The following is a 20,490-nucleotide window of genomic DNA, read 5'->3' as shown; positions in this document are numbered from 1 at the left end:
CCCTGTTTCATTAGAAACCAAATCCATTTTGTGTTCAGCAACTGTAAAGCAAATGCCTGGGAAATATCACAAGCAATCCATTCCTTCTCCTGGCCTGCTCTGAAAAAGCCACAGTGCTGGGAAGGCTCACATGGGCTGGAGGGGAGCCAGCACACAAAATGGTTAGGGGCCCCTTAGTGCCTTCAGCAAAAGTCAATCCCATTTAGGCTCCAGCCTCGCTCAGAAATCCCCCTCTTAGGTTCTTCCAGTGGGTCAGGAAAGTCTTTTCTGCAGCCCAAAGTTGTTTTGGGGTGCATCTGTGCGTGAGACAACACCTGGAACTCATAGCTGTCTGCACCCACCCGCCTCAAATGTGCTATTGCTTTCAGCAGCCAAGGAGGGACCATGCAGCCCAGGAGGAAAAGTCAAGTTACAATGCACCGTGGAAGTGTCTCCATGCACGCAGCAGCCCCACTGACCCTCAGCTGGTGAGGAACTGACCTTAGACGTGGGGGTTTTCAGGAGAGCTGAGCAGCTGCAATCAGGAGCTGCAAACTGTGTGTGCTGGGAGGGTCTAGGAAATCGTTGAGCTGAGTATTGAAGGCACAGAGCTTCACACTTGTGTTCTCCCACGGTGATGGGTGCCAGCAGCCCAAGGTTGAGGCACCTGCATTTCCTCCTGACAGGCTGGCCAGGAATGTGGAGGAAGTGCCTGGGAAGGGCGATGGAAGAGAACCAGAGCTCTTTATAAACTAACAAGCCTCCAATGAATGTGTAAAGGAAATTACTTGGGTTTCTTGCTCAGAAAAGCTGTAGGTGAGTGTGATTTGATTGCCTACGAGAGGGAAAAAACAGGAGACAGGAAAAAAAACCCCAACCCTCCAGAGAACATTTTATAGCTGAGTTACACAACCCCGTGGCTGTGAGCAGAGACCTCCAGCAACACAGAAACCATGTCCACAGCAGAGAGATGCTGGGATGCAGAAGTGGGGAGATGCAAAGGGATCTGCTCCAGCCATGGAGAAGGCTCTGCTGAGCAGCTGCAGGACCAAAGCCACTCCAAAGTCTTGGCCACAAAAAAAAAAGCCACCAGGGACTGCAGTCAGCTCCAAATGGGACAGCCTCTTGCAAAGCAACACCCTGGAAATTAAGATATTTATAACTTAAAACAACCACTTTGGCTTTAAGTTGCCTATTGCTGAAAATATCAGAGCTGCAACAAAAGTTGGAGGTTTTCTTATGGCCTGCTTTGAGCTAGACCAGAACCAGTTCTGCTCAGTGCTGTCACTTCCCAGCTCAGGCTCTGCTCAGTGAGGCACTTTCTGCAGTTCAGGGCAGGTTTGCACAGCCAGAGGCTGATGGGGAGAGTCACTGCCAAGGGCTGGGCTGCAGAAAGGCTCTGCCTTAGACTTGCCCCTGTGCAGACAGAGGGCACTGCCACAGCTTGGGCCCCATCTTAGGGTGCAGGAATCAGAGGTGGCATCTGCAGGGAGGAGCAGACAGGACAGGTGACCCTCAGATGGCCAACAAGGGACTGCAGCCCACGGATGGCATCTTCAGGAGACAGCCGAGGGCTTAGCAGGGTCAGGCCTCTTCTTCACTGGCCAAAGTCCCAGGAGGACTCTGTCTATTCTGCCTGCAATCCTGATCAGTGTTGCTGAATCCAGCTCCAGAATCCAGCTCCTGAATCTGGTTCCCATCTGTTGCTGAGTCCTTTCTGGGACCTCCCCAGTGCCTGCCCCACAGCATCAGTTGTGCCAGTGGAGACCTCATTGTCATCAGGGGTTGGGCTCCATATTGGCTTGTGTCCTTTTGTCTCTGTTTCATTGGATTGTTCTCATTTCCATCCCAGCTGGGTTAGTTCCTTTCTCACTCCATTGGCATCTCTCTCTTCTTCCCTCTCTTCCCTTTGAGAAGGAGGGGGGTTCATGGGGGGGGGCACTACAAAAAAGCTGAGGAAGGACTTTTTAGGCTGTCAGGGAGTGACAGGACTGTGGGAAGTGGAGCAAAGGTGGAGGTGGGGAGAGTCAGACTGGAGGTGAGGAGGAGGTTGTTCAGGATGAGAGTGGTGAGAGGCTGGAATGGCTTGCCCAGGGAGGTAGTTGAGGCCCCATGGCTGGAGGTCATAGGATCATAGGATGTTAGGAGTTGGAAGGGACCCAAAGAGATCATCGAGTCCAACCTCCCTGCCAGAGCAGGACAATACAATCTAACACAGATCACAGAGGAACACATCCAGACAGGCCTGGAAAGGCTCCAGAGAAGGAGACTCTATGACCTCCCTGGGGAGCCTGTTCCAGTGCTCTATGACCCTTGCAGTAAAGAAGTTTTACCTTTACAGTGAAGAAGTGCTTAAGGCCAGGCTGGATGAGGCTGTGGCCAGGCTGATCTAGGGTAGGGTGTCCCTGTCCATGGCAGGGGGGCTAGAACTGGCTGATTCTTGTGGTCCCTTCCAACCCTGACTGATCCTATGATTCTATAGAGAGCATCTGTCAGTCATCTGCTGGCCAGCCCTGCCCTAACCCTTGGCATCCCAGTAGAACAACATGAAATACATGAGGCAAAGCATTAGCTGGCAGGAGGCAGTGGAGATGAGCATGCCTGGGCACAGTTCCACAGCCTAACAGAGATCCAGCCTGGCTGACCACCTGCCCACGGGGAGCAATAGGTTAAAGAAAGGCTTTTAAAAACACCAACCAGAGATTTGCCACCTGGGTGCAATTTGTGGATTTTGGTCTTTGGTTAGGTCATCACATATTTGATCTCAGCTGAAGCAGCCATAAAGTAGCATAAAGTTGTGTCTAAGGTGAAATAACTCCATAAATGGAGATAAATTAGCAAGAGCTCAGCTCAAACCAGAGCATGGTTTGTTTGGGCTCCTGCATCGTGCCTGCTGTTCTGCTTGGGTGAGTTTCAGCAGCAGCAACTCTCAATTTTGGGGGGGGGGGGGGGGTGGGGTGGGGAAGGGAAACCAACAACCCACCAGATTTTTAGGAGAACCTCAACTGTTTTGATTGAAACTCACACTCACCCCACACCACACACACCCCAGATTTTGAGGAAATCCCACAAGTTCAGTGGAAAAACCTCCAAATCTTTAGGAGATGCTGAATACTTTGTGGAACACCCCCCCAAAAAATAAAACCCAAACCACTTGCAGGAAGAAGCCTCCAAATCATTAAGAGAAGCTCAATCTTTTGTGGAACCCCCCCAAAAAATAAAACCCAAACCACATTGCTGAAGATGCCTCTAATTATTTAGGAGATATTCAATCTTTTGTGGAACCCACCCCCAAAATAAACCCAAACCACATTGCTGGAAGAAGCCTCCAAATCATTAGGAGAAGCTCAATGTTTTGTGGAACCCACCCCCAAAATAAAACCAGACCACATTGCTGGAAGAAGCCTCCAAATCATTAGGAGAAGCTCAATGTTTTGTGGACATCCCCCCCAAAATAAAACCAAACCACTTGCTGGAAGAAGCCTCCAAATCTTTAGGAGAAGCTCAGTTTTTGGTGGGAAAACCCCCAACATTTTGAGGGAATCTCCATAGTTTGGTGGAAAACATCCAAACGTGGTAAGGGGAACCTCCAAAAAAAATTGAGGCAAGCTCCAAAATCTGATGCAAAATTAACCCTCCAAACTTTCAGGGCAACCTCAATTGTTGTTTTTAATGGAAAGCCCCCAAAATTCAGTAGGAATCTTGCGAGTTTGGTGGAAAAAAAGCCACAACATTTGCTAAGGACCCCCCAGATTTGGATGAGAACCTCAAAACTTGGTCAACTTCCCCCCAGATTTGGTGGATACTCCCCAAATTCTTCCAAAGGGACATCCCACCTCCCCCTCATCTTGCTGATGCTCAGACCTGATGCACTGGTAGTTCAGGGAGTGGCAGGACTGGGGAGAATGGAGCAAAGCTGGAGGTGGGGAGATTCAGACTGGATGTGAGGAGGAAGTTGTTCAGGATGAGAGTGGTGAGAGGCTGGAATGGGTTGCCCAGGGAGGTGGTTGAGGCCCCATGGCTGGAGGTGTTTAAGGCCAGGCTGGATGTGGCTGTGGCCAGCCTGGTCTAGGGCAGGGTGTCCCTGGGCATGGCAGGGGGGGTTGAAACTGTCTGCTCCTTGTGGTCCCTTCCAGCCCTGACTGATCCTATGACTCTCTGATTGACTGTACACTTTTGTCTTGTTTTAGCTTCTTTCCAATGGGCAGCCCAATCTGATGAGTTTACAGAGGAGCCAACAGAGGTGAAAGCTCCGTGCAGGGCTAAAAATACCACCTTGAATTGTCTGAAAGGAAAGAAAATTTGTGCTTCCCCAAGCATGTTGCAACCATTCAGTTGGACTCTGGCCATGACAGCTTCTTACTCACGAAGTCTGTCTCCACAGCCACAGAAACAGAGAGCTAAGGAGCTGCGTCACTTGCCTGGGTGAAGAATATTTTCCTGAGGCCACTCTCCAAACCTTTTTCTTTAGCCAAGTTCAGTAAAAGGGCTTCCACTGCTTCCTTTATCAAATCCCTTGTGTGATCAGTGACTCCTAGGGATAATTTTCTCCCCTTGCTATCTGTTGCTGTCAGCTGGATTTCATCCCTGCCCCGATGCGCACAGCGAGGGGGTCTGTGGGGGCGGTTGGATGGAGGCTGCCTGCTGGATGGGGACTCCCTGCCAGCAAATCACTTCCAAGTGAGTCATTAGCAAATGATCATAGAATCAGAGAATGTCAGGGGCTGGAAGGGACCTCAAAAAATCATCTGGTCCAGCCCCCCTGCCAGAGGAGGACCACATAGAGCAGATCACACAGGAACGCATCCAGATGGACGAGGCTTTGAGCAACCTGCTCTGATGAAGGGTGGCCCTGCCTAAGGCAGGGGCTTGGAGCAGGATGATCCTTGAGGTCCCTTCCAACCTAGACCATTCTATTGAATATCTCCAGAGAGGGAGACTCCACAACCCTGCTGGGCAGCTGGTTCCAGTGCTCTGTCACCCTCACTGATGCTCAATGACTGAGGTGCAGAGGAACCTCACAGAATCACACAAGGGACCTCTGGAGACCATCCAGTCCAATGCCCCTGACAAGGCAGGTTTGTCTAGGTAAGGATACACAGGAAAGTGTCCAGGTGGGCTTTGAGTGTCTGCAGAGATGGAGACTCCACTACCTCTCTGGGAAGCCTGCTCCAGTGCTCCAGCACCTTTAAATAAGTTCCTCCTCATGTTTAGATGGAACTTCTTATGTTCCAGCTGGTGTTTGTTAACTCTTATCCTGTCACTGGTCACCACTGCAAAAAGCCTGGTCCCATGCTCCTGACACCCACTCTATGGATTTCCAAGCATTGATGAGATTCTTCCTTATTCTTCTCTTCTCCAGACTAAAATCTCTCTCACAAGAGAGATGTTCCAGTCCCCTAACCATCTTTGCAGCCCCTTTGCTGTACCCTCTCTGGCAAGTCTCTGCCCTTCTTGAACCAGGGAGCCCAGAACTGGACTTCCACGCTGTTGAACTCAGCTACATGCCTGCTCCAGCCCAGCTTCATTCAGTTCAGGAACCATTAAGATGCTTGAGGTTTCTGTGGTGTTCCAAGAACATGAGACAGTTTGCTTCCTTCAGCTGGGCAAACCCCATCTGACTTAAAAATGAAGTCTATCCACAAAGCTGCTCCTGCTCTCAGCTGGAGTTTGGGTTTTCTCCCAAGTACCTTGTGCCAGAGGAGGTTTAGATTGGCTATTAGAACTAATTCTTTCCTGTGAGAGTGGTCAGGCATTGGAACAGGCTGCCCAGGAAGGTGGTGGAGTCACCATCCCTGGAGCTATTCAAAACATGTGCAGACGTGGCACTTTGGGACATGGTTTAGTGGGCATGGTGGTGTTGGGTTAAAAGTTGGACTTGAACTTAAAGGTCTTTTCCAACCTTAATGATTCTATGATGCAGCCTATGGAGGGATGCTGCCCATGGCCATGGCATGGCCAAGTTGTGCCTCCTGTGGCAGCCCCTAGGAAGGTGGAAAAGGATCTGGAGCTGAGCTGGGCAGCCTGACTTGCTTTCCCTTAACACAGCCCAAGCACTAACTCGGCAATTTCACTTCCTTCACAAAGTAAACAACTTCACAAAGTAAAGAACACATCCTGAGTGCTGTGTCCAGTTCTGGGCCACTCAATTCAAGAGAGATGCTGAGGTGCTGGAAGGTGTCCAGAGGAGGGCAGCAAGGCTGGGGAGGGGCCTGGAACACAAACCCTATGAGGAGAGGCTGAGGGAGCTGGGGGTGTGCAGCCTGCAGAAGAGGAGGCTCAGGGCAGAACTCATTGCTGCCTGCAGCTGCCTGCAGGGAGGCTGTAGCCAGGTGGAGTTGGGCTCTGCTGCCAGGCACCCAGTGACAGAACAAGGGGACACAGTCTCAAGTTGTGCCAGGGGAGGTCTAGGCTGGATGTTAGGAGGAAGTTGTCAGAGAGAGTGATTGGCAGTGGAATGGGCTGGAGGTTTTGAAGGCCAGGTTGGATGAAGCCTTGAGCAACCTGGGCTGGTGGGAGCTGTCCCTGCCTGTGGCAAGAGGGTTGAAACTGGCTAATCCTTAAGGTCCCTTCTAAACCAAGCCAATGTGATCCTATGTTTTTTTTCCATTCTCCTTGAGTGTTAAGTGCTTTCTGTTACTTGTTCAGAACACGAGGCATCTTCACTCCATCATCAGTTCAGATCCTTTCCTAAGATGCCAGAAAAACATAAAGGCCTTCATGAGTTAAAAAAGACACGGTGAGATCCAAGTCTTTATTAGGTGGAATCACTGATTATCCTAATGCCCTCTAAACACTTGGGATAATGGCCAAGCTGCTCATGGAAATGACATTCCCACCATCCCTGGTGGGAGCTTGCCTGTTGATGTCACTGAGTATTGGATTGAGGTTTTGGGCACCATTAGCCAGGGGGTTGCATAATATCACCCAACAGCCTCACAGGTCCTTAAGCACCATTTGCTCCCTTTAAACTCTGAGGGCAAATCCTGCTCCAAATCATCCAGCACAGCTCTCTCAATCTAAATGAGTTGCCCAGATGCAGCCAAAGGCAGGAGCTTGGCCTGGCTGATGCAGTTTCTGAGCAGCACATTTCATTTCTTTCTCTCCACTTCCTCGCCCTCCAGTAATGACAAATCCTTCAGAATCCTTTAAATGGTTGTTTCAGGCTCAGCTTTTCCATGTCTGAGTAACTGCACTCTTGGAATGATGGGGGGGAAAATGCAATTGGATTACCAGTTGTGCTGAATTAGTCTCTTCAAGGGATGTGCTCCAGGAGGTGAACCAGCCCAAAGCTCTGAGGAGATCAGAGAGGCATCTCCAGCAGCAGGAGCCTGCAGCTTATTAGCCACATAATTATATGTCAAGAAACTTAATGAGACCAGAGTGAAAGTACTTGTGAGGCCAGGCTGAAAGAGCTGGGCTTGTTCAGCCTGGAGAAGAGAGGGCTCCAGGGAGGCCTTCTGGTGGCCTTGCAGCGCTTCAAGAGGCTGAGCAGAAAGCTGGGGACAGGCTTTTGAGCAGGGCCTGTTGTGCCAGGACAAGGGGTGAAGGTCTGAACTGAAAGGGGGAGACTCAGACTAGAGACAGAGAATCTTTATTTGCACTGAGAGTGGTGAGAGCCTGACCCTCGTGTCCAACTGCAGCCTCCCCTGGTGCAGCCTGGGGCCATCTCTTTTCACCCTGTCACTTGCTCCTTGGGAGAGCAGATCGACTCCCAGCTGGCTCTGGCCTCCTGTCAGGGAGCTGTAGAGATGGAGGAGGTCTCCCCTCAGAAGGAGCAGGGGATGTAAAAAGACCTTGTTTTGTCTGTGTGCAGAAAGAGAGAACATTCTGTGAGCTTCCCTTGAGTGCTCTCCTTGAGCCTTGTCCTTCTCCACAGCCTTCCTTGGGGGTGTCATTCCTGAAGAACAGGCTGCAGCTTATTGGCCACATAATGCTATGTCAAGAGCCTGAGGAGAGCAGAGTGGAGGTGTTTGTGAGGCCAGGCTGGCAGAGCTGGGCTTGTTCTGTCTGAAGAAGAGAAAGCTGCAGAGAGACCTTCTGGTGGCCTTGCAGTGCCCCAAGCAGACAGCTGGGGAGAGACTTGTGAGCAGGGCCTGTTGTGACAGGACAAGGGGTGATGGTTTGGACTGAAAGGGGAGATTCAGGCAGGAGAGAGGGAAGGTTTTTTCTCTGCTGAGGGTGGTGCGAGCCTGACCCAGGTTGGCCAGAGAGATGGGAGATGATCCATCCCTGGAACCACTGCAGGTGAGGTTGTTTGGAGCTCTGAGCAACCTGCTCCAGTTGCAGATGTCCCTGCTGAGTGCAGGGGGCTTGGACTTGGATGAGCTTTGAAGGTCCCTTCCAAACCACTGTGTGATTCTGTGGAAGGGATGGACAGAGAAGTGCTTGAGCTGCTGTGAACAGGGATGTTGATGTCATCTTCTGACTGCAGCCATCACATCCTCGCTCTCAGCCTAGACCATGCCCATCTCCACCAGCACTTCACTGCCCAGTACCAATCTCATCTGGCTGCAACCTCTCCATGGCAGCCAGCCAGGCAGCTACGGGAAGGGAGCTGAGCAAGCCGAGGGGAGAATCTCCTCGCCCACACAGCTCCGGCTGAAGAAGGACACGCATCTACACCGCCGAACAGCAAACACGGGGGGGAAATCCAGCCAGCTCTGACCCGAGGGGCAGGGAGGGAGCTGTGGGCGGGCAGCTGGAGGGCCTGGCAGCTGAAAGGAGCGGTGATGGATGGTGTTGTGGCAACAGTCACTGCAAAAGCGGGGAAGGAAACAAAAGGAACAGGATATGGCTGCTGAAGGGGGTTGACACGTTACATTCCTGCGAGCCTTTAGAAACTCCTGCTAATGTGCTAGCAGCAAACATTGGCCTTTGCTCCGGGGCTCTGCCCGCTCCGTGCGGTCGATGCCCGCGCCCAGGGCTCCGGGCTGGCGCCGTCGCCTCCATGCCGTCGGGGCGCACCGCTGCCACCGCCGCCAGCGCCAGGCGAGGAGTGAGGCAAGGGACACGGCACGGCTCAAGGTGAGTCTTGGGCTGTTCTGCCGATCCTCACAGTCACTTTTGCACCTTGCCAGCTTTTGGTCTGACTTGGTGCCTTGGTGCTCCCAGAAATAGGATTTGGATGCTCTTCTCATGCCCAGAGCAGGGCAGCAAGGCTGGGGAGGGGCCTGGAGCACAGCCCTGTGAGGAGAGGCTGAGGGAGCTGGGGGGGTGCAGCCTGCAGCAGAGGAGGCTCAGGGCAGAGCTCATTGCTGCCTGCAGCTGCCTGCAGGGAGGATGCAGCCAGGTGGGGTTGGGCTCTGCTGCCAGGCAGCCAGCAACAGAAGAAGGGGACACAGCTCAAGCTGTGCCAGGGGAGGTCTAGGCTGGCTGTGAGGAGGAAGTTGTTGTCAGAGAGAGTGATTGGCATTGGAATGGGCTGCCCAGGGAGGTGGTGGAGTGGCTGTGCCTGGAAGTGTTGAAGCCAAGCCTGGCTGGGGCACTTAGTGCCATGGTCTGGTTGGTTGGCCAGGGCTGGGTGCTAGGTTGGGCTGGCTGAGCTTGGAGCTCTCTGCCAAGCTGGCTGATTCTGTGAGTCTATGACCACAGCAACCTCACCCTGGCCTGCAGGCCCTGGCAGTGAGAGAAAGGCTTAGTCACAGAATCCCAGAATCCCAGCATGGTAAGGGCTGGAAAGGACCTCTGGAGACCATCCAGTCCAATCCCCCCGCTAGAGCAAGGCACCCAGAGCAGCTCACCTGGGATCACAATGGCCAAGGGGGATTGGAATCAATCCAGAGAAGGAGACTTCACAACCTCTCTGGCCAGGCTGTCCCAGGCCTCCTGCAGCCTCAGGAAAAAAAATCTCCTCACAGGTCCTTCTGAGTTCCAGTTTGAGCTGATTGCCCCTTCTCATGTCACTGGGTACTGCTGGAAAGAGCCTGGCCACATCTTCTCTCTCCCCACCCTTTAGCTCTTGCTGAGCATTGATCAGATCTCCTCTGGGGCTGCTCTTCTGCAGGCTCTCAGCCCAAGGGCTCTCAGCCTTTGCTCCTCACAGAGCTGCTCCAGGCCCCTCAGCATCTTCATAGCCTCTGCTGGACTCCAGTAGTTCCCTGTCTCTCTTGAACTGGGGAGCCCAGAACTGAACCCTGGGCTCCAAATATGACCCCCCTAGTGCAGAGTAGAACCTCTCATGCTGGCCACATTCTTCTGAATGTATCCCAGGAGACCATTGGCCTTTTTTGGCCACAAGAGCACAATGTTGGCTCATGGGGAAAATGTCCCCCAGCATTCCCAGGTCTTTCTCCATGGAGTCCATTTGTGCCTTTGCAATAAACCAAGAAATGTGAGTTGAGCCAAAGCTCATGACCTCAGGAGGGAGTTTCTTCAGTTTGATGTTACCGTTGCTGAGTTCCTTCATGTAGTGCTCGCGGATGATGAATGCTTTATTCTTCTGTCGAGCTTTGAGCACCTCATAGGGTTTCACCTCCAAGTTCAAGCAAAATATTTTTCCAGAGATTTTTGGAAGTCTTCCTCCAGCAGTGTGATGAACTCAGGGAACTGGGAGAGTTGGGATTGTTAAACACACCTCTCGCTTCCAGGAGAAACGCCGCCGAACACGCCCTGCCTTTTCCACCGGCTTCTGGGGGATGTCTCCTGGAGGTCCCTCGAGGCTAAGAAGTGATGGTGTGGCTGGGTGGTGGTGGCTTCCTCTGCAGTCTGAAGATGTTTGTGCCTCTGTGGGTAACTTCTGCAGGCGTCCTGTGAGTGACAAGGAGCCTGAGTGGAGGGAGAAATCATCTGGAGCAAATATGGAGCTCCTGCCCTCACCTCTAAGCAATTTAGGCACCATGAGAAGAGCCAGACATTGGTGTCATCTCTGAGGGGAAGCAGTGGATTTCCCTGCACTGCACAGTTTGAAGACTTAGCTTGACAGGGTGCTGGTACTATATTATTGCCTAGAAAGGTTGGACCAGATGATCCTTGGGGTCCCTTCCAAGCTGGCATTCCATGATTCCATGACCCCATGGTTCTGTGATTCCATGGCTCTATGATTCCATGACTCTATGATTCCATGATCCCATGATTCAATGACCCCATGGTTCTATGATTCCATGACTCTAGGATTTTATGATCCCATGGTTTTATGATTCCATGACTCTATGATTCCATGACTCTATGATTCTATGATTCCATGACCCCATGATTCTATGACCTCATGGTTCTGTGATTCCATGACTCTATAATTCCATGATCCCATAATTCTATGACTCTATGATTCCATGACTCTAGAATTTCATGATCCCATGATTCTGTGACCCCATGGTTCTATGATTCCATGATCCCATGAGTCTATGATCCCATGACTCTATCATTCCATGATCCCATGATTCTGTGACCCCATGATTCTATGATTCCATGTCTCTATCATTCCATGACTCTGTGATTCCACGACTATGATTCTATAACTGATCAGTGTTGCTTTGCCCTTGCCATGCAGCTTCTGCCCCGTTACACTGAGTGAGGATCACTCCCACTGGATTCTCCTGGAGCAGCATGTTGGATACTCTCAGCACAGGATGAATTCCTCAGCACAGGGTGAGACAGCAGCTAAGGAGCCAGGCAGAACAAATTCAGGCAGAGTGCACAGGTATGAGACATCACAAGGTTCATCTCCTCATTTTTCAGAGTACTGTTTGTCCTTCTGTCCCTATCAGTTTAGGACTGTGGGACATTCTGGAAAGCTACAGAAACCTTGATGATTGGAGGGCTGGACAGGAAGGGGTCTAGTGAAATTAGATCATGGCAAGGGTAGAGTCTTGCCTCTGGGGTAGACCAACCCCATGGATCACTACAGGATGGGGGCTAAGCTGTTGGAGAGCAGCTCTGGGGAAAAGGACCTGGGAGTCCTGGTAGACAACAGAATCAGCATGAGCCAGCAATGTGCCCTTGCAGCCAAGAAGGCAAATGGCATCCTGGGGTGCATCAAGAAGAGTGTGACCAGCAGGTTGTGGGAGGTTCTCCTCCCATTCTATTCTGCCCTAGTGAGGGCACTCTGGAACAGTGTGTCCAGGTCTGGTCTCCCCAGTTCAAGAGGGACAGGGACTTGCTGGAGAGGGTATAGCAAAGAGCTGCAAAGATGCTGAGGGCACTGCAGCATCTCCATGAGGATAGACTGAGAGACTTTGGGCTTTTTAATCTGGAAGAGAAGACTGAGGGGGAATCTCATCAATGCTGATCAATACTTACAGGGTGGGTGTCAGGAAAATGGGACCAGACTTCCTTCACTGATGTCCACTGAAGGGGCAGTGGGCACAAACTGGCACAGAAGAAGTTCCATCTAAACCTGGGGAGGAACTTCATGAATTTAAGGGTGCTGGAGCCCTGGATCATGCTGCCCAGAGAGGTGGGAGATGTTGTGGAGTCTCCTTCTCTGGGGAGATTCCAAACCCATCTGGACATGTTCCTGTGTGACCTTCTTTAGGTGACCCTGCCTTGGCAAGGGGAGTCTAACTCTTACCTCCAGAAGTCCCTTCCAACCCCTGGCATTCTGTGCTTCCCTGTGATTCTGTGATTACTGAGGCTTCACACATCTGTGGAACTCAGCCTTTCAAACCCAGGGAGTTTGCTGTGCTTATCTCTGAGTGATAAAAGGCAAACTTCCCTTGACCTGCATAAACTGGGAATGCTCAGCTCAAATTTTCTCCAGTTGTCTGCATTCTGGAGCTGTACAACTCCCAAATAAGGAAGCATCACCACCAAGGGAGACAAGAGCTGGGTGATAAATACTGAAAGGCCAATGAAAGGCTGGGGACCTCCTCTCCTAAATAGGTGCAATGGTTTGGTTCCTACCACATGAAATAAGGAGGCTAAAAATACCCCAGACTTGTTTGTGGAGCACCACCAACAGCTGACATCTGTCAGGGTTTCACAAGAAGGAAACACAAAAGCTCAGTGTTGAGCTGCTCAGTGAAGTGACTCATGTTGTACCAGAGGGTTTTTGTCTTTGCTCTTCCAGGCACCATTTCTTGACGGGAAATCAATCAGTTTAATCCCATAATGAGAACAATTAGCCCTTCAGAAACAACAGGCCACTTGGCATCTCCTCTTCTGCTCACAACCTGCTGCCAGTATTGCTTCTTGTCTTCTCAACTGCCACTCATGGGTCACGGTGTGCGGCGGTCACAGCTGGCGTAGGGGAGAGCCAGGGTTAATCCTGCCCTCGCTGTCAGCACTGGGGCAGCAGCTGAAGCCCTCAGGAGGTCACACACCCCCAGAGCAAACAGAGCAGCTCCTTGCATCTAGTTGATATATTCCAGGCGTGTAACCTCATGGGTGAGATCAAAAGGAACTGACCATCTCCTCCTGTGTGGCAGCTGGAGGTGGCAGCGTCCCCACCTGCCCGCTTGTCATCGGGTTAGTCTCAGCCTGGGGATTAGAAGGCAGGAGAAGGGTTAGACCTGAGCTAACAGCACTTTTTCATCTGTTTGCTCTGCTGCCTCAGATGGGAAGTGGAGCTGAGAACAGGGTGAATGTGGAACCAATTCATTTTCCAGCAACAGTGATCTGAGAAACACTTTGGCTGGAAGAGACCTCTAAGATCATCAAGTCCAACCATTAACCAGTTCCCTCATTGCATCTCCATGCCTTTGAAACCCCTCCAGAGATGGGCACTCCACCACTGCCCAGGGCAGCCTGTCCATGGCCTTTTAGGGAAGAAATTGTCCCACATGTCCAACTTCAGCCTCCTCTGGTGCAGCCTGGGGCCATCTCTTTTCGTCCTGTCACTTGCTCCTTGGGAGTAGATCGACTCCCACCTGGCTCTGGCCTCCTGTGAGGGAGCTGTAGAGATGGAGGAGGTCTCCCCTCGGAAGGAGCAGGGGATGTAAAAAGACCTTGTTTTGTCTGTGTGCAGAAAGAGAGAACATTCTGTGAGCTTTCCTTGAGTGCTCTCCTTGAGCCTTGTCCTTCTCCACAGCCTTCCTTGGGGGTGTCATTCCTGAAGAACAGGCTGCAGCTTATTGGCCACATAATGCTATGTCAAGAGCCTGAGGAGAGCAGAGTGGAGGTGCTTGTGAGGCCAGGCTGGCAGAGCTGGGCTTGTTCTGTCTGAAGAAGAGAAAGCTGCAGAGAGACCTTCTGGTGGCCTTGCAGTGCTCCAAGGGGCTGAGCAGACAGCTGGGAAGAGACTTGTGAGCAGGGCCTGTTGTGACAGGACAAGGGGTGATGGTTTGGACTGAAAGGGGGAGATTCAGGCAGGAGAGAGGGAAGGATTTTTCTCTGCTGAGGGTGGTGCGAGCCTGACCCAGGTTGGCCAGAGAGATGGGAGATGATCCATCCCTGGAACCACTCCAGGTAAGGTTGTTTGGAGCTCTGAGCAACCTGCTCCAGTTGCAGATGTCCCTGCTGAGTGCAGGGGGCTTGGACTGGATGAGCTTTGAAGATCCCTTCCAAACCACTGTGTGATTCTGTGGAAGGGATGGACAGAGAAGTGCTTGAGCTGCTGTGAACAGGGATGTTGATGTCATCTTCTGACTACAGCCATCACATCCTCGCTCTCAGCCTAGACCATGCCCATCTCCACCAGCCCTTCACTGCCCAGAGTCTTCCTTGGTGTTGCCATTGCTGAAGAGCAGGCTGCACCCTGCTGCACCAGGCTCTGACTGCGCTGTGCCATCGCTTGCCGGTATTCCCCCTGGGAAGCGAATCTGCCAGCTCTTATCTTGTGTTTAGTCTGGAACGCCTGGGAGGCCAGGATTTATCCTTGCTGCTCAGTGGGCCTGGCTGTGTGAGGGTCTGCTAGGTGACTGCTGGCCTGATGAGCAAGGGTTGAGATAATGTCTCATTAATATTTGCCAGAGCAGAAGAGCAAACTGGGGTTTGGCTCTAATGCTGCTGGGTTTTACCCCCTGCACATGTCTGGCAAAGACAAAGGATTTACCTTGGTCCTTACTGTGTCTGCTGCTTCTGTGTTAGCATCGAGAGGAAGCAGAGAGGAGACCTCATTGCTTTCTAAAGCTATCTGAGAGGAGGTCGTAGTGAGGCCAGTGATGGCCTCTTCTGCCAAGTAACTAACAACAGGACAAGGGGAAATGGCCTCAGGCTGTGCCAGTGAAGGTCTAGGTTGCATATTAGCCACAATTTCTTTACTGAAAGTGTGGTCTGGCACTGGAGCAGGCTACAACAGGAGTCACCATTCCTAGAGGTGTTCAAAAAACAGGTGTGGCACTTTGGGACATGGCCTAGTGGTACAGAGGTGCTGGGTGCAAGGTTGGACTTGCTGATCTTAGAGGTCTTTTCCAGTCTTAATGATTCTATGATTCCACGGTGTTTGAGAACCAAAGACAGACCTGACCATACACAGTGCAGCTTTTTCCATCCCATGTCATAGAATCATAGAATCAACCAGGTTGCAAGAGACCTCCAAGCTCATCCAGTCCAACCTAGCACCCAGCCCTGGCCAAGCAACCAGACCATGGCACTAAGTGCCTCATCCAGGCTTGGCTTCAACACCTCCCTGGGCAGCCCATTCCAATGCCAATCACTCTCTCTGCCAACAACTTCCTCCTAACGTCCAGCCTAGAGCTCCCCTGGCACAACCTCCACATCCATCCAACAAAGCTAAAAAGCCTCGGAAGGCAGCAGCCTTCTCCACCTGAAGGTGACTACAAAAGAAATTCTTCTGGATTCCTTTCATTATCCCAACAATTTCTACCACAGCTGGATTCTGCTCTGTGGGATACTTAGACCCATGAGATAAACGTTGGAAAAATGATTTAGACAAACACACAAATTAACTAGAATTCAAAATGACAGCTCCTGACACTTGGGCATCTGCCAAGGAGCTCTCAAAAGCCAAAACAATAACTGAGATCTGAGAGATCCTGCAAAGCAGGGAAATTAAGGAATCCTTTGGAAACCTGCAGTGAAATCTGCCATAGGGTTGAGATATGCCTGGACTTAATCCAGATAATGAGGTTTTGAATTAACTGTTTTGACAGGATGTTGGTTTTGAGGATATTTGGGATTTTTTTAAACTACTAAGTAAAGAAATAAGCTGAAAGCCTCAAGAATCTCTTGTAGGTAAATCCCCTTGGGTTAGGAAAACACCAGAAAAGACTCATTTGAGCAATGGAAATGGAAATGAAGATGAAAATGTCAAGGATTACTGATTGATGTAAGAGAGAGGGGAAAAAAAGGGGGATTCTGCTCTGAGAAACACTTGCTGGGAAGGCAAATCACACCCAAGCCATGAAACACTGCTTGGAGTCTTTAAACCCACAAGACTTTTCACTTGATGTTGCTTTCAGGGACCCTTCCCAATCACAGATACCAGGAGGAACAACCATCCTTGGAACCTGCAACTGACCATTCACAACATAGGAGTTTCAAACAGCAGCCATGAGCCACCAAATCTGACACCCAACCCACAAGGCAGCTTCTGGCTTGGGGCTTAAAGCTACTTTTAAACGTCAGCTGTCTGCAAGAAACTGTTCCCAAGTGGTCTAATGAGACATTATTATTGACTGTTCCACTCTGCAGCCAAGGAATCAGGATTCCCATCTACAGGCTGCAAGAGTTGGAGCTGTTCGGCCTGGAGAAGAGAAGGCTCTAGGGACACCTTAGAGCAGCATTCCAGTACCTGAAAAGGGCCTGCAAGAAACCTGGGGAGGAACACAGAATCACAGAATCAAGCAGGTTGGAAGAGACCTCCAAGCTCATCCAGCCCAACCTAGCACCCAGCCCTGTCCAATCAACCAGACCCCGGCACTAAGTGCCCCAGCCAGGCTTGGCTTCAACACCTCCAGGCACAGCCACTCCACATTTTACAGGGACTGAAGTAATAGGACATGGTGCATGACTTTGAGCTGGAAGAGGGCAGATTTAGCCTGGAGATCAGGAAGAAATTCTTTCCAGTAAGGGTGGTGAGACACTGAAACTGGTTGCCCAGGGAAGCTGTGGATGCTCCCTCTCTGGAGGTGTTCAAAGTCAGATTGGGTAAGGATAAGCAACCTGGGCTAGTGGAAGGTGTCTTTGCCCATGGCAGGGGGGTTGGAACTGGATGATCATTAACACCCCTTTGGCCCAAACCATTCTATCATTTAAATATTAAATATGGATGCTTGTATGGATTAAAACCTACATCCTATGAAACTTGTAGGCACCTTAGCTTAGAACAGTGGCAACAGCAGCTACATTGAAACAGATCTCATGCCTTGGGTCACCACCATGAGTTGAAACAGTGACTGTAAGAATATTGTCCTTACAGATAGAAGTGTTTAACATTCTCAGGTGCTTAAATTACCTGGAGTTTGTACTTCTATGCTTGCTGTGTTCGATGTCAGTGCAACCAAAACTCTTTGAGAGAGATCATTCATTCGGTGCTGAGGGACCTGGAGCAGCTCTGTGAGGAGCAAAGGCTGAGAGCCCTGGGGCTGTTGAGCCTGTAGAAGAGCAGCCCCAGAGGGAATATGATCAATGCTCAGCAAGAGTTAAAGGGTGGGGGGTAAAAGGATGGGGCCAGACTCTTGTCTGTGGTGCCCAGGGATAGGAAAAGTGACAAGGAGCAGATGAGAAGGAAAACACTGAAGAAAATATTCCTAACAACCTACACAGTGACTTCTCTCCCTCAAACTGATGTGAAAATATCAAAAGGTCTTATTTTTACTTCCACCAAACCCAGCCTGCTTCTGTGGAGAACTCATGGCTAACTTCAGGCTCCTGAAACCACTCTGAGGAGAAAGCCTTGTCCAAAACAGTCATAGACCTTGAGTACAACTCACCTCTGCCAGGTCCCCGCAGCACCACATCTACATCTTAGGGACATGGTTTAGCAGTGGGCTTGGCAGTGTTGGGTTATTGATCTGAAAGATCCTTTCCAGCCTTGTCAATTTTATGATGCTCTGATTCTCCAGATGGCTTTTAAGGCAGTTTGTGGAGCAAGGAAGTCTCCTGCCATGGAAAAGAACTACTAAGCCACAATGATGCTTGAAATCACTCTTGCATAGGCAGCAGCTCAAAAACAATGCTTGGGGTGTGTGTGTGTGTGAGGAGTGAGGTGGGGTGTCATTATCAGGCCCCCCTGATAAGCACAGGACCTCTGCTAGATGTTGGGAGGGTGGCAGATGGAAAACCTGAATGTTCATTCAGAATAGGGCACAAAGCTGAATACCAGCAGTTGATTCAGCTGGGTTGTGACAACAAAGGGAGGAAACCAACAGTGTCACCAGTGGCAAGGGAGAGCCAGAGTGGAGCATAGAAAATAGAAACAAAGAGCTGATAAGGCTTTGGGGTGGAAAATCACTGGGGAAAAACCACTGAGGAAAACCCTGGGGGGGGAGGAAAGATAAAGTGAATGGAGTGATGAGGCTGAATCCATGGAGATCTTTGACCTCTCTTCTGAGTAACCTCTGTCTTTGTTGGAGCTTGCACCTGGGTTTCAGCACCCAGCTGAGGAATGAGGATGTCAGAGGTGCTGTGCTTCAGCTGGGAGGTGAGGTTTGCTCCTGCAGATTGCTCATCCAGAAGTGGAACTCAAATTAGTTTTTGAAAATGACTTTGGGGCTGGTGAGGCTGGAGAAGAGCAGCCCCAGAGGGGGATCCAAGCAATACTCAGCAAGAGATAAAGGGGTGGGGGGCAGGAGGGTGGGGTCAGACTCTTGTCAGTGGTGCCAAGGGACAGGACAAGAGACAGTGGGCACAAACTGGAAGCCAGGAGGTTCCATCTGAACAGAAGGACAAAATGCTTTGGTGTGAGGGTGCTGGAGCCCTGGAGCAGGTTGTCCTAAGAGGTTACGGAGTCTCCTCTGGACAAATTCCAGACCTAGCTGGACATTGTGATCCTAATTAAGCTGTTGTGGGTGCTCCTGCTTTTAGCATGGAGGTTGGACAAGATGATCTCCAGAGATCTCCAGAGGATCTCCCTTCCAACTGCCACCATGCAGTGGATTCTCAATTTATCAAAGATAAAAATGGAACTGTATGAGCCCACTTTGGTTGGTAGCAGTGAGAGCACAAGGAAGTATTCTGCAGCCTGCAGGTCTCTATTGGTGTCACCAATGCCCAGGGAAGAAGGTGTGTGAGCAGCTGCAAGAAAATGAGGCACCTGCAGAATGTGGAGTTCTCATCCTCCAAATCCTGGGGGGAAACTCCTCTTGCTGTTAGAGGGGTGCCAGATTAATTCTTGAGGTGGCTCTGAAACCTCAGGGCTGCCCTACATGTGGTCATATCCCATCAGGAGCAATGGGTCTGTAGATGCTTTTATTCAGGCTCAAACTGCCTCTGCTTTAGCTCAGTTGACTGGATTTTGGAATCTGGTCTTGTTTGGAACAAGCATACCCCGAAGTTTATCCCAGTTTCCCTGACTCTGTTTTCCTTGGGTGAAGCTTTTGACAAGCCTTAAGTCGCGTGAGGAGTAACCAAGGCTGAGCATTCAAAGGGCCTTGAGGAGAAAGTGCCTGGGAGCCAGCAGCTTCCCAGCAGCTTTTGAAATGAATACTTTAATAGCAGGGATTTCTCTGTGTGGATCATCTCTTTCCTCTGCCAAAAGAATGACTTTGAAAGCCCCAGTGATTTGCTGCCCCTGACAGGCCCACTGTGATTTAGAAACCACCCCAGGAATGAAGCCCTGACAGATGCCAGTGGAAGTGTTTGACTCCACACACCTCCCTTTTGTTTTTTCTTCATCTCTGCTTTTTTCCTTTTCCATTGTTTTATTGCTGCTGCTCTCCAGCAAACGTGGTGTCCTGCTTTGATTAAGACCATAACTAATTCTGCTCAGGGATTTGACTTTTCAGCTCAGGCTCTGCTCAGTGAGGCACTTGCTGCAGTTCAGGTCAGGTTTGCACAGCCAGGGGCTGCTGCTAGCAGGGAGAAGCTGAGCAGGGGAGTTCCTGCCAAGGGCTGGGCTGTTTAAAGGCTCTGCCTGAGACTTGCTTCTGTGCAGACCAAGGGCACTGCTACAGCTGGGGCCCCACCTTGGGGTGCAGGAAGTCAGAGGTGGCATCTGCAGGGAGGAGCAGTCAGGACAGGTGACCCTTAGCTGCCCAACAAGGGATTGCAGCCCATGGATGGCATCTTCAACAGAAAGCTCTGGGATCAACAGGGTCAAGCCTCTTCTTCCATGGTTTCTGCCTCAGGAGGACTCTGTCCCTTCTGCCCTTGATCCTGATCTGTATGTTGCTGAATCCAGTTCCAGAACCCATCTCCTGAATCTGGTTCCAAGATGCTGCTGTGTCCAATCTGGGGCCTGCCCAGTGCCTGCCCCTGGCACCAGAGATGACAACGGTGACCTCGTTGCCATCAAGGGTTGGGTTCCATATTGGTTTGTGTCCTTTTGTCTCTGTTTCATTGGTTTGTTCTCATTTCCATCCCAGCTGGTTCAGTTCCTTTCCCAGCCCATCAGTTTCTCTCCCTTCTTCCCCTTTCTCTCCCCTTTGGGAAGCAGAGGGGTTCCTAGAGAGCCTCTGGCACTTTGGTGGCCAGCCCAGCCCTCACCAGTGACACTTAGCTTCTTTTACAGAA

Source organism: Pogoniulus pusillus, chromosome 22 (genome assembly GCF_015220805.1).
Source record: "Pogoniulus pusillus isolate bPogPus1 chromosome 22, bPogPus1.pri, whole genome shotgun sequence".
In the NCBI taxonomy this organism is placed as follows: Eukaryota; Metazoa; Chordata; class Aves; order Piciformes; family Lybiidae; genus Pogoniulus; species Pogoniulus pusillus.
This window is presented reverse-complemented; position numbering follows the sequence as displayed.